General features: G+C 44.2%; 1 protein-coding gene across 1 annotated transcript in view; it reads right to left on the bottom strand.

The window, feature by feature from the left end:
- Window positions 1–11,943, bottom strand: part of LOC115122959 (polyunsaturated fatty acid lipoxygenase ALOX12-like) — a 72,184-nt gene extending 60,241 nt beyond the window's left edge. Inside the window, exon 1 of the mRNA XM_065025293.1 lies at window positions 11,819–11,943. The gene's annotated coding sequence lies outside the window, so the exon portion shown is untranslated. The remainder of the gene's footprint in view (window positions 1–11,818) is intronic.
- Window positions 11,944–13,923: the final 1,980 nt, after the last annotated feature.

Here is a 13,923-nt window from a genome sequence, read left to right as displayed (position 1 = left end):
ACTCAGTACCCCCATGAGGATATCCAGCTAAACAGGTAGATACACTCAGTACCCCCATGAGGATATCCAGCTAAACAGGTAGATACACTCAGTACCCCCATGAGGATATCCAGCTAAACAGGTAGATACACTCAGTACCCCCATGAGGATATCCAGCTAAACAGGTAGATACACTCAGTACCCCCATGAGGATATCCAGCTAAACACTCAGTACCCCCATGAGGATATCCAGCTAAACAGGTAGATACACTCCAGTAAACCCCCCATGAGGATATCCAGCTAAACAGGTAGATACACTCAGTACCCCCATGAGGATATCCAGCTAAACAGGTAGATACACTCAGTACCCCATGAGGATATCCAGCTAAACAGGTAGATACACTCAGTACCCCCATGAGGATATCCAGCTAAACAGGTAGATACACTCAGTACCCCCATGAGGATATCCAGCTAAACAGGTAGATACACTCAGTACCCCATGAGGATATCCAGCTAAACAGGTAGATACACTCAGTACCCCCATGAGGATATCCAGCTAAACAGGTAGATACACTCAGTACCCCCATGAGGATATCCAGCTAAACCCCCAGAGGATATACACTAAGTACCCCCCCATGAGGATATCCAGCTAAACAGGTAGATACACTCAGTACCCCCATGAGGATATCCAGCTAAACAGGTAGATACACTCAGTACCCCCATGAGGATATCCAGCTAAACAGGTAGATACACTCAGTACCCCCATGAGGATATCCACTCAGGATATCCACACTCAGTACCCCCATGAGGATATCCAGCTAAACAGGTAGATACACTCAGTACCCCCATGAGGATATCCAGGTAAACATACACTCAGTACCCCATGAGGATATCCAGGTAGATACACTCAGTACCCCATGAGGATATCCAGGTAGATACACTCAGTACCCCCATGAGGATACAGCTAAACAGGTAGATACACTCAGTACCCCATGAGGATATCAGCTAAACAGGTAGATACACTCAGTACCCCCATGAGGATATCCAGCTAAACAGGTAGATACACTCAGTACCCCCATGAGGATATCCAGCTAAACAGGTAGATACACTCAGTACCCCCATGAGGATATCCAGCTAAACAGGTAGATACACTCAGTACCCCCATGAGGATATCCAGCTAAACAGGTAGATACACTCAGTACCCCCATGAGGATATCCAGCTAAACAGGTAGATACACTCAGTACCCCCATGAGGATATCCAGCTAAACAGCTAAACCAGGTAGATACACTCAGTACCCCCATGAGGATATCCAGCTAAACCCCATGAGGATAAGCTACAGGTAGATACCTCAGTACCCCCATGAGGATATCCAGCTAAACAGGTAGATACACTCAGTACCCCCATGAGGATATCCAGCTAAACAGGTAGATACACTCAGTACCCCCATGAGGATATCCAGCTAAACAGTAGATACACTCAGTACCCCATGAGGATATCCAGCTAAACAGGTAGATACACTCAGTACCCCCATGAGGATATCCAGCTAAACAGGTAGATACACTCAGTACCCCCATGAGGATATCCAGCTAAACAGGTAGATACACTCAGTACCCCCATGAGGATATCCAGGTGAGATATCCAGCTAAACAGGTAGATACCCCCATGAGGATATCCAGCTAAACAGGTAGATACACTCAGTACCCCCATGAGGATATCCAGCTAAACAGGTAGATACACTCAGTACCCCCATGAGGATATCCAGCTAAACAGGTGAGGATATCCAGCTAAACAGGTAGATACACTCAGTACCCCCATGAGGATATCCAGGTAGATACACTCAGTACCCCATGAGGATATCAGGTAGATACACTCAGTACCCCATGAGGATATCCAGGTAAACAGGTAGATACACTCAGTACCCCCATGAGGATATCCAGCTAAACAGGTAGATACACTCAGTACCCCCATGAGGATATCCAGCTAAACAGGTAGATACACTCAGTACCCCATGAGGATATCCAGCTAAACAGGTAGATACACTCAGTACCCCACTCATGAGGATATCCAGGTAGATACACTCAGTACCCCATGAGGATATCCAGGTAGATACACTCAGTACCCCCATGAGGATATCCAGCTAAACAGGTAGATACACTCAGTACCCCATGAGGATATCCAGCTAAACAGGTAGATACACTCAGTACCCCCATGAGGATATCCAGCTAAACAGGTAGATACACTCAGTACCCCCATGAGGATATCCAGCTAAACAGGTAGATACACTCAGTACCCCCATGAGGATATCCAGCTAAACAGGTAGATACACTCAGTACCCCCATGAGGATATCCAGCTAAACAGGTAGATACACTCAGTACCCCCATGAGGATATCCAGCTAAACAGGTAGATACACTCAGTACCCCCATGAGGATATCCAGCTAAACAGGTAGATATCCAGTACCCCATGAGGATATCAGGTAGATACACTCAGTACCCCCATGAGGATATCCAGCTAAACAGGTAGATACACTCAGTACCCCCATGAGGATATCCTAAACAGGTAGATACACTCAGTACCCCCATGAGGATATCCAGCTAAACAGGTAGATACACTCAGTACCCCCATGAGGATATCCAGCTAAACAGGTAGATACACTCAGTACCCCCATGAGGATATCCAGCTAAACAGGTAGATACACTCAGTACCCCCATGAGGATATCCAGATACTAAACAGGTAGATACACTCAGTACCCCATGAGGATATCCAGCTAAACAGGTAGATACACTCAGTACCCCCATGAGGATATCCAGGTAGAACACTCAGTACCCCCATGAGATACACTCAGTACCCCATGAGGATATCAGCTAAACAGGTAGATACACTCAGTACCCCCATGAGGATATCCAGCTAAACAGGTAGATACACTCAGTACCCCCATGAGGATATCCAGCTAAACAGGTAGATACACTCAGTACCCCCATGAGGATATCCAAACAGGTAGATACACTCAGTACCCCCATGAGGATATCCAGGTAGATACACTCAGTACCCCATGAGGATATCCAGCTAAACAGGTAGATACACTCAGTACCCCCATGAGGATATCCAGCTAAACAGGTAGATACACTCAGTACCCCCATGAGGATATCCAGCTAAACAGGTAGATACACTCAGTACCCCCATGAGGATATCCAGCTAAACAGGTAGATACACTCAGTACCCCATGAGGATATCCAGCTAAACAGGTAGATACACTCAGTACCCCATGAGGATATCCAGCTAAACAGGTAGATACACTCAGTACCCCCATGAGGATATCCAGCTAAACAGGTAGATACACTCAGTACCCCATGAGGATATCCAGCTAAACAGGTAGATACACTCAGTACCCCCATGAGGATATCCAGGTAGATACACTCAGTACCCCCATGAGGATATCAGGTAGATACACTCAGTACCCCCATGAGGATATCCAGCTAAACAGGTAGATACACTCAGTACCCCCATGAGGATATCCAGCTAAACAGGTAGATACATAGTACCCCCATGAGGATATCCAGCTAAACAGGTAGATACACTCAGTACCCCATGAGGATATCAGCTAAACAGGTAGATACACTCAGTACCCCCATGAGGATATCCAGCTAAACAGGTAGATACACTCAGTACCCCCATGAGGATATCCAGCTAAACAGGTAGATACACTCAGTACCCCATGAGGATATCCAGCTAAACAGGTAGATACACTCAGTACCCCCATGAGGATATCCAGGTAGATACACTCAGTACCCCATGAGGATATCAGGTAGATACACTCAGTACCCCATGAGGATATCCAGCTAAACAGGTAGATACACTCAGTACCCCCATGAGGATATCCAGCTAAACAGGTAGATACACTCAGTACCCCCATGAGGATATCCAGCTAAACAGGTAGATACACTCAGTACCCCCATGAGGATATCCAGCTAAACAGGTAGAGGAGGATATCCAGCTAAACAGGTAGATACACTCAGTACCCCCATGAGGATATCCAGCTAAACAGGTAGATACACTCAGTACCCCCATGAGGATATCCAGCTAAACAGGTAGATACACTCAGTACCCCCATGAGGATATCCAGCTAAACAGGTAGATACACTCAGTACCCCCATGAGGATATCCAGCTAAACAGGTAGATACACTCAGTACCCCCATGAGGAGATATCCAGCTAATATCCAGGTAGATACACTCAGTACCCCATGAGGATATCCAGCTAAACAGGTAGATACACTCAGTACCCCCATGAGGATATCCAGGTAGATACACTCAGTACCCCCATGAGGATATCCAGCTAAACAGGTAGATACACTCAGTACCCCCATGAGGATATCCAGCTAAACAGGTAGATACACTCAGTACCCCCATGAGGATATCCAGCTAAACAGGTAGATACACTCAGTACCCCCATGAGGATATCCAGCTAAACAGGTAGATACACTCAGTACCCCATGAGGATATCCAGCTAAACAGGTAGATACACTCAGTACCCCCATGAGGATATCCAGCTAAACAGGTAGATACACTCAGTACCCCCATGAGGATATCCAGCTAAACAGGTAGATACACTCAGTACCCCCATGAGGATATCAGCTAAACAGGTAGATACACTCAGTACCCCATGAGGATATCCAGCTAAACAGGTAGATACACTCAGTACCCCCATGAGGATATCCAGCTAAACAGGTAGATACACTCAGTACCCCCATGAGGATATCCAGGTAGATACACTCAGTACCCCCATGAGGATATCCAGCTAAACAGGTAGATACACTCAGTACCCCCATGAGGATATCCAGCTAAACAGGTAGATACACTCAGTACCCCCATGAGGATATCCAGCTAAACAGGTAGATACACTCAGTACCCCCATGAGGATATCCAGCTAAACAGGTAGATACACTCAGTACCCCCATGAGGATATCCAGCTAAACAGGTAGATACACTCAGTACCCCCATGAGGATATCCAGCTAAACAGGTAGATACACTCAGTACCCCCATGAGGATATCCAGCTAAACAGGTAGATACACTCAGTACCCCCATGAGGATATCCAAACAGGTAGATACACTCAGTACCCCATGAGGATATCCAGAGATACACTCAGTACCCCCATGAGGATATCCAGGTAAACAGATAGATACACTCAGTACCCCCATGAGGATATCCAGCTAAACAGGTAGATACACTCAGTACCCCATGAGGATATCCAGCTAAACAGGTAGATACACTCAGTACCCCCATGAGGATATCCAGCTAAACAGGTAGATACACTCAGTACCCCCATGAGGATATCCAGCTAAACAGGTAGATACACTCAGTACCCCCATGAGGATATCCAGCTAAACAGGTAGATACACTCAGTACCCCCATGAGGATATCCAGGTAGATACACTCAGTACCCCATGAGGATATCCAGGTAGATACACTCAGTACCCCCATGAGGATATCCAGCTAAACAGGTAGATACACTCAGTACCCCCATGAGGATATCCAGCTAAACAGGTAGATACACTCAGTACCCCCATGAGGATATCCAGCTAAACAGGTAGATACACTCAGTACCCCCATGAGGATATCCAGCTAAACAGGTAGATACACTCAGTACCCCCATGAGGATATCCAGCTAAACAGTAGATACACTCAGTACCCCATGAGGATATCCAGGTAGATACACTCAGTACCCCCATGAGGATATCCAGCTAAACAGGTAGATACACTCAGTACCCCCATGAGGATATCCAGCTAAACAGGTAGATACACTCAGTACCCCATGAGGATATCCAGCTAAACAGGTAGATACACTCAGTACCCCATGAGGATATCCAGCTAAACAGGTAGATACACTCAGTACCCCCATGAGGATATCCAGCTAAACAGGTAGATACACTCAGTACCCCCATGAGGATATCCAGCTAAACAGGTAGATACACTCAGTACCCCATGAGGATATCCAGCTAAACAGGTAGATACACTCAGTACCCCCATGAGGATATCCAGCTAAACAGGTAGATACACTCAGTACCCCCATGAGGATATCCAGCTAAACAGGTAGATACACTCAGTACCCCCATGAGGATATCCAGCTAAACAGGTAGATACACTCAGTACCCCATGAGGATATCCAGGGTAGATACACTCAGTACCCCATGAGGATATCCAGGTAGATACACTCAGTACCCCCATGAGGATATCCAGGTAGATACACTCAGTACCCCCATGAGGATATCAGCTAAACAGGTAGATACACTCAGTACCCCATGAGGATATCCAGCTAAACAGGTAGATACACTCAGTACCCCCATGAGGATATCCAGCTAAACAGGTAGATACACTCAGTACCCCCATGAGGATATCCAGCTAAACAGGTAGATACACTCAGTACCCCCATGAGGATATCCAGCTAAACAGGTAGATACACTCAGTACCCCCATGAGGATATCCAGCTAAACAGGTAGATACACTCAGTACCCCCATGAGGATATCCAGCTAAACAGGTAGATACACTCAGTACCCCCATGAGGATATCCAGCTAAACAGGTAGATACACTCAGTACCCCCATGAGGATATCCAGCTAAACAGGTAGATACACTCAGTACCCCCATGAGGATATCCAGCTAAACAGGTAGATACACTCAGTACCCCCATGAGGATATCCAGGTAGATACACTCAGTACCCCCATGAGGATATCCAGCTAAACAGGTAGATACACTCAGTACCCCCATGAGGATATCCAGCTAAACAGGTAGATACACTCAGTACCCCCATGAGGATATCCAGCTAAACAGGTAGATACACTCAGTACCCCCATGAGGATATCCAGGTAGATACACTCAGTACCCCATGAGGATATCCAGGTAGATAAACTCAGTACCCCCATGAGGATATCCAGCTAAACAGGTAGATACACTCAGTACCCCCATGAGGATATCCAGGTAGATACACTCAGTACCCCATGAGGATATCCAGGTAGATACACTCAGTACCCCCATGAGGATATCCAGCTAAACAGGTAGATACACTCAGTACCCCCATGAGGATATCCAGCTAAACAGGTAGATACACTCAGTACCCCCATGAGGATATCCAGCTAAACAGGTAGATACACTCAGTACCCCCATGAGGATATCCAGCTAAACAGGTAGATACACTCAGTACCCCCATGAGGATATCCAGCTAAACAGGTAGATACACTCAGTACCCCCATGAGGATATCCAGCTAAACAGGTAGATACACTCAGTATCCCCATGAGGATATCCAGCTAAACAGGTAGATACACTCAGTACCCCCATGAGGATATCCAGCTAAACAGGTAGATACACTCAGTACCCCCATGAGGATATCCAGCTAAACAGGTAGATACACTCAGTACCCCATGAGGATATCCAGCTAAACAGGTAGATACACTCAGTACCCCCATGAGGATATCCAGCTAAACAGGTAGATACACTCAGTACCCCATGAGGATATCCAGCTAAACAGGTAGATACACTCAGTACCCCCATGAGGATATCCAGCTAAACAGGTAGATACACTCAGTACCCCCATGAGGATATCCAGGTAGATACACTCAGTACCCCATGAGGATATACAGGTAGATACACTCAGTACCCCCATGAGGATATACAGCTAAACAGGTAGATACACTCAGTACCCCATGAGGATATCCAGCTAAACAGGTAGATACACTCAGTACCCCCATGAGGATATCCAGCTAAACAGGTAGATACACCAGTACCCCCATGAGGATATCCAGCTAAACAGGTAGATACACTCAGTACCCCCATGAGGATATCCAGCTAAACAGGTAGATACACTCAGTACCCCCATGAGGATATCCAGCTAAACAGGTAGATACACTCAGTACCCCCATGAGGATATCCAGCTAAACAGGTAGATACACTCAGTACCCCCATGAGGATATCCAGGTAGATACACTCAGTACCCCATGAGGATATCCAAACAGGTAGATACACTCAGTACCCCATGAGGATATCCAGCTAAACAGGTAGATACACTCAGTACCCCCATGAGGATATCCAGCTAAACAGGTAGATACACTCAGTACCCCCATGAGGATATCCAGCTAAACAGGTAGATACACTCAGTACCCCCATGAGGATATCCAGCTAAACAGGTAGATACACTCAGTACCCCCATGAGGATATCCAGCTAAACAGGTAGATACACTCAGTACCCCCATGAGGATATCCAGCTAAACAGGTAGATACACTCAGTACCCCCATGAGGATATCCAGCTAAACAGGTAGATACACTCAGTACCCCCATGAGGATATCCAGCTAAACAGGTAGATACACTCAGTACCCCCATGAGGATATCCAGCTAAACAGGTAGATACACTCAGTACCCCCATGAGGATATCCAGCTAAACAGGTAGATACACTCAGTACCCCCATGAGGATATCCAGGTAGATACACTCAGTACCCCATGAGGATATCCAGGTAGATACACTCAGTACCCCATGAGGATATCCAGGTAGATACACTCAGTACCCCCATGAGGATATCCAGGTAGATACACTCAGTACCCCATGAGGATATCCAGCTAAACAGGTAGATACACTCAGTACCCCCATGAGGATATCCAGCTAAACAGGTAGATACACTCAGTACCCCCATGGGGATATCCAGGTAGATACACTCAGTACCCCATGAGGATATCCAGGTAGATACACTCAGTACCCCCATGAGGATATCCAGCTAAACAGGTAGATACACTCAGTACCCCCATGAGGATATCCAGCTAAACAGGTAGATACACTCAGTACCCCCATGAGGATATCCAGCTAAACAGGTAGATACACTCAGTACCCCAATGAGGATATCCAGCTAAACAGGTAGATACACTCAGTACCCCCATGAGGATATCCAGCTAAACAGGTAGATACACTCAGTACCCCATGAGGATATCCAGGTAGATACACTCAGTACCCCATGAGGATATCCAGGTAGATACACTCAGTACCCCCATGGGGATATCCAGGTAGATACACTCAGTACCCCATGAGGATATCCAGCTAAACAGGTAGATACACTCAGTACCCCCATGAGGATATCCAGCTAAACAGGTAGATACACTCAGTACCCCCATGAGGATATCCAGCTAAACAGGTAGATACACTCAGTACCCCATGAGGATATCCAGCTAAACAGGTAGATACACTCAGTACCCCCATGAGGATATCCAGCTAAACAGGTAGATACACTCAGTACCCCCATGAGGATATCCAGCTAAACAGGTAGATACACTCAGTACCCCCATGAGGATATCCAGCTAAACAGGTAGATACACTCAGTACCCCCATGAGGATATCCAGCTAAACAGGTAGATACACTCAGTACCCCCATGAGGATATCCAGCTAAACAGGTAGATACACTCAGTACCCCCATGAGGATATCCAGGTAGATACACTCAGTACCCCATGAGGATATCCAGGTAGATACACTCAGTACCCCATGAGGATATCCAGGTAGATACACTCAGTACCCCATGAGGATATCCAGGTAGATACACTCAGTACCCCATGAGGATATCCAGGTAAACAGGTAGATACAGTCAGTACCCCATGAGGACATCCAGGTAAACAGGAAGTGGAGCTGGTAAAACACCTCTCTCTTACCTCACTTTAAGCTGCTGTTTGCACCTGTGCTTTTAGATTTCATTTTTTCCTAGTGTGTAGTCGGTTCAGCTCTTTCCCTACAGTGATATCACTTATTAACTTATGTTGCCTGCAAAATGGCACCCTATTCCCTATGTAGTGCACTACTTTTAACAGGCCCCTATGGACCCTGGTCAAAAGTAGTGCACTATATAGGGAATAGGGTGCTTTTTGTGAAGCAACCAAAGAGTGTTGCCAAGTAGTTTCGTATTGGCTCAGTAGTGCTTGCAACACTGGGGTTGTGGGTTCAAGTCCCATGGGAATGGGAATGGACTACTGTAAGTTGTTCTGGGTAAGAGTGCCTGCTAAATGATTAAATGTGAAAAAATGCAGTGTAACTCTCACAGAACAGGTTATGTTTGCCTGTGATACGGTGTGGGTGGTGCCATTGGTATTAAACAATAGCGTTGAACGGTTGCACAATCCCGTGTAGGCTTTCTTCAGAATTGACTTCAACAGTCAAGTAAATGAATACCCACATGCCTTGGGGCAAGTGCTATTTTTATTCTATTACCGCGAAAACAATGGGGAGACAATGATGTCAAATGTATTTACATCAGCTGATATCTCAAAGTGCTATACAGAAACCTAGCCTAAAACCCCAAACAGGAAGCAATGCAGATGTAGAAGCAGCTAAACAGAAATATCACATCTTTGTGTAGAAAGATTGGTGTCGGTGTTCTATTATAATAGCATTCTAAGGTTATTCCAATCCTTCAGGCATTAGAATTTACTGTGAGAGTTGAGCCAGAATTCTATTAATGTATTCTATTAATTATATTTCTATTATCACCCCTTTGTGTGTCAGTGGTATTTGTGTTCTATTATAGCATTCTGGGAGTAACCCAATCCTTTAGTGTGTAGTAGACTGTACGGTGAGAGTTGAGCCAGCTAGCCGATTAACTGGAACAGTGGCTCATTGTGAAATACATCATGCACCAGTTGGTGGTATTCATGTAGTTTTAAAAGGTTGAAACTATCAGCTTTAAAAATGTTTTCCCCGTTAAGAGGCAATAGTGCTCTGCTGCGTGGTTCTGTACATAGCTTGTTCCGAAGACAATGATGAAAAGACTGCATTCGCAACTTGAGAACAACATAATGTCCACAGTCCCTGTGCTACAACCTGGTCTCAAAGACTACCACCGCAAAACTTCTGCTTTTCAGCCATAGAAATGCAGATAGATATTTCTGACACCAAGCATTGCCATAAAGGGAATTACTGTGTGCTATTGTGTTTGTCATGTTTAAATTACAACATAGTGCAGATTCAAACACACTCTGTTCAGTCAACCATTCAGATGCAGGTAGTTATTTATGACACTACACGGTCTGGTTTTAGTCTCGTACACCACAATATGAGTAACGACTGTAGTTCACAGAACTACCACTGCACAGTCTCACATCTATATATATACTCTTGGTTCTCAGTCTCACATCTATATATATACTCTTGGTTCTCAGTCTCACATCTATATATATACTCTTGGTTCTCAGTCTCACATCTATATATATACTCTTGGTTCTCAGTCTCACATCTACATATATACTCTTGGTTCTCAGTCTCACATCTATATATATACTCTTGGTTCTCAGTCTCACATCTATATATATACTCTTGGTTCTCAGTCTCACATCTATATATACTCATCTATATATATACTCTTGGTTCTCAGTCTCACATCTATATATATACTCTTGGTTCTCAGTCTCACATCTATATATATATACTCTTGGTTCTCAGTCTCACATCTATATATATACTCTTGGTTCTCAGTCTCACATCTATATATATATACTCTTGGTTCTCAGTCTCACATCTATATATATACTCTTGGTTCTCAGTCTCACATCTATATATATACTCTTGGTTCTCAGACATCTATTTCTTGGTTCTCAGTCTCACATCTATATATATACTCTTGGTTCTCAGTCTCACATCTATATATATACTCTTGGTTCTCCTCAAATGACTGAACAGAGGATTTCAAGTTCAAACTGTTCAAAGCGTTCTATACTTTTTGACCTTGCGTTTCAGTCTGCTTCTACCTTGCATTCCCTGAGGTACAAACCCAGTCCACAGTAAAAACAAAAAGGTAAAAGGAAGGACATACCTCAGCTGTTAGTGAAAGGAACAGAAAGTCCACTGTCTAATGCTTCTCTTTGCTTCTCTCTTTCTCCCTCTGCTTTGTTTCTGTGTCAGTAACTCTCCCGCTCTTCCCCCCTCTCTCTGAAATCTCACAGACAGTTAGCTTGTTCACACTACTGAGCACCAGTTCAGTGGTCCAACTGCAATCTGCTATGTTGCAAACATCCTCTCTGATGAGACCACATCTCTCCCTTACTCAATCATTTACATGGTTTTACTACCTGTCCACATTTCCAAACTAATGAATTGGCTTCTCACTCTCCCTTTCTCACTTTGTTTAGGTCTACACACACCCGTCCTCTGCTCCCCCTTCCAGTCTCTCGCACAAGGAAGCACACCAACGAGTCCCTACAAACAGATAAGGTTGACAAACAGCATACACCTCCATACAATAGTTTACACACTGTTATATATAATATATAATGGTGTATTAGTGTAATTTCAGATGTCCTCTTTAGACAACCCCTGTAGGGAAGTCTAATTCCGAGAATTTAAAAAAAGGAAATGCATTCGGAGAAAATATGACTTGACATTCAAATTAGGTTCTCAACATACAGTAACAGTCAAGTTAGGACACACCTACTCATTCAAGGGTTTTTCTGATTTTTACATTGTAGAATAATAGTGAAGACATCAAAACTATGAAATATCACATAGCTAGAAAAGTTAGATAAGTTACAGAGGACTATTATTTGTCTGTGGCTTTAGACCTGCAGCAGTAAACATTTCAGTTAAAAGGTCCAACGCATCAATAAATAAATACAAACATATAGTACCAGTCAGAAGTTTGGACACACCTACTCATTCAAGTGTGCAAAGTTGTCAAACGTCAAAAAATATGTTTTTATTTGTTTAACCATTTTTTGGTTACTAAAGGATTCCATTCTTGCAATTTCATAGTTTTGATGTGTTCACTATTATTCTATAATGTAGAAAATATTAACACTTGCAACTGGTACTGGATGCCGACAAGCATCCTGTTAGTCGTTCTGCTAATAGCTTCTATGCACAGCCTGGACTCAGGGGTAGACGTAACATAAGCAACGTAAATCCTGGAACGCTCCAATTAGTATCGTACTGTATGATGTGTTTCTGGTGGTATGTATTCATTTGTGGATGTCCATCATCCATTTCAAATGATATGTTAGGAAATGCCATTTGTACAATATGTTACAAATTCCAATGTGTTGTGGCTAATGTTGGCTAGGTGGCCAACGTTAGCTAGGCTAGGAGTTAGGTTAAATGGTTAGGGGAATTGTTAGCTAACATGATAAGCAGTTGCAAAGTATCTAAAAAGTAGTAAAAGTAGCTAATTAGCTAAAATTATGAGATTCTAAAACGCACAACCTTTGGGTTGCTAGACGTTCGCGTTATACACAAAACCTTCCAACCACCCAAGTAATCTTCTGTCTTATGTAACCATACCAAATGTAACCTATCATAATAATTAGAGTATTCCGGACTTAGTTTACTATGTTACATCTAGTCTGAGACCAGGCTGCTATCTAAGATGTGGTCTGAGAATATCTATAGATTGTCTGCCGTGTGTGTTCAGTCCAAGTGGGAGAGATCGGACGTTCTATTTTGTCATGTGTAGAATCTCCATCCTGTGGATTAGAATCATGTCTGTTCTAAACATTCCATCATTCTGAAACATTCTGTAGTGTTCTACAGAACACAGCTGTTCCATTCTACTCCCCTCAGACCAAATCTGCAGCCTAAACTCTCTAGAAGCACCCCCCAAATGGTGACGTCATCCCTAGAGTGTGTGTGTGTGTGTGTCAGACATTCTGACCGTCTCAGTCTGTTACTAGGTTATAACCTAGTGTCAACATGGTACTAGATTGTCTACTAGTGAACGTCCTTCCATTGGCTTCTTGCCAGTTGCGCTTATCATTGGTGTATCATTGTCAATAGTTCCTCTTGGAGTAATACTGGTCACACAAGACACTTCCGGGACCTTTCAGTCAAGATGCCCCATGGCTACTGATAGTTCTGCTATGAGTAATCTTGGTTAGCCCAGAACTCAAATCTTTACGATGTCTGTCCACAAGAGACTATGAGTTGAGT

The sequence above is a fragment of the Oncorhynchus nerka genome, linkage group LG12, assembly GCF_034236695.1.
Source record: "Oncorhynchus nerka isolate Pitt River linkage group LG12, Oner_Uvic_2.0, whole genome shotgun sequence".
In the NCBI taxonomy this organism is placed as follows: domain Eukaryota; kingdom Metazoa; phylum Chordata; class Actinopteri; order Salmoniformes; family Salmonidae; genus Oncorhynchus; species Oncorhynchus nerka.
Note: the sequence above shows the minus strand (reverse complement) of the source record. Positions and strands in the feature narration are given on the sequence as shown.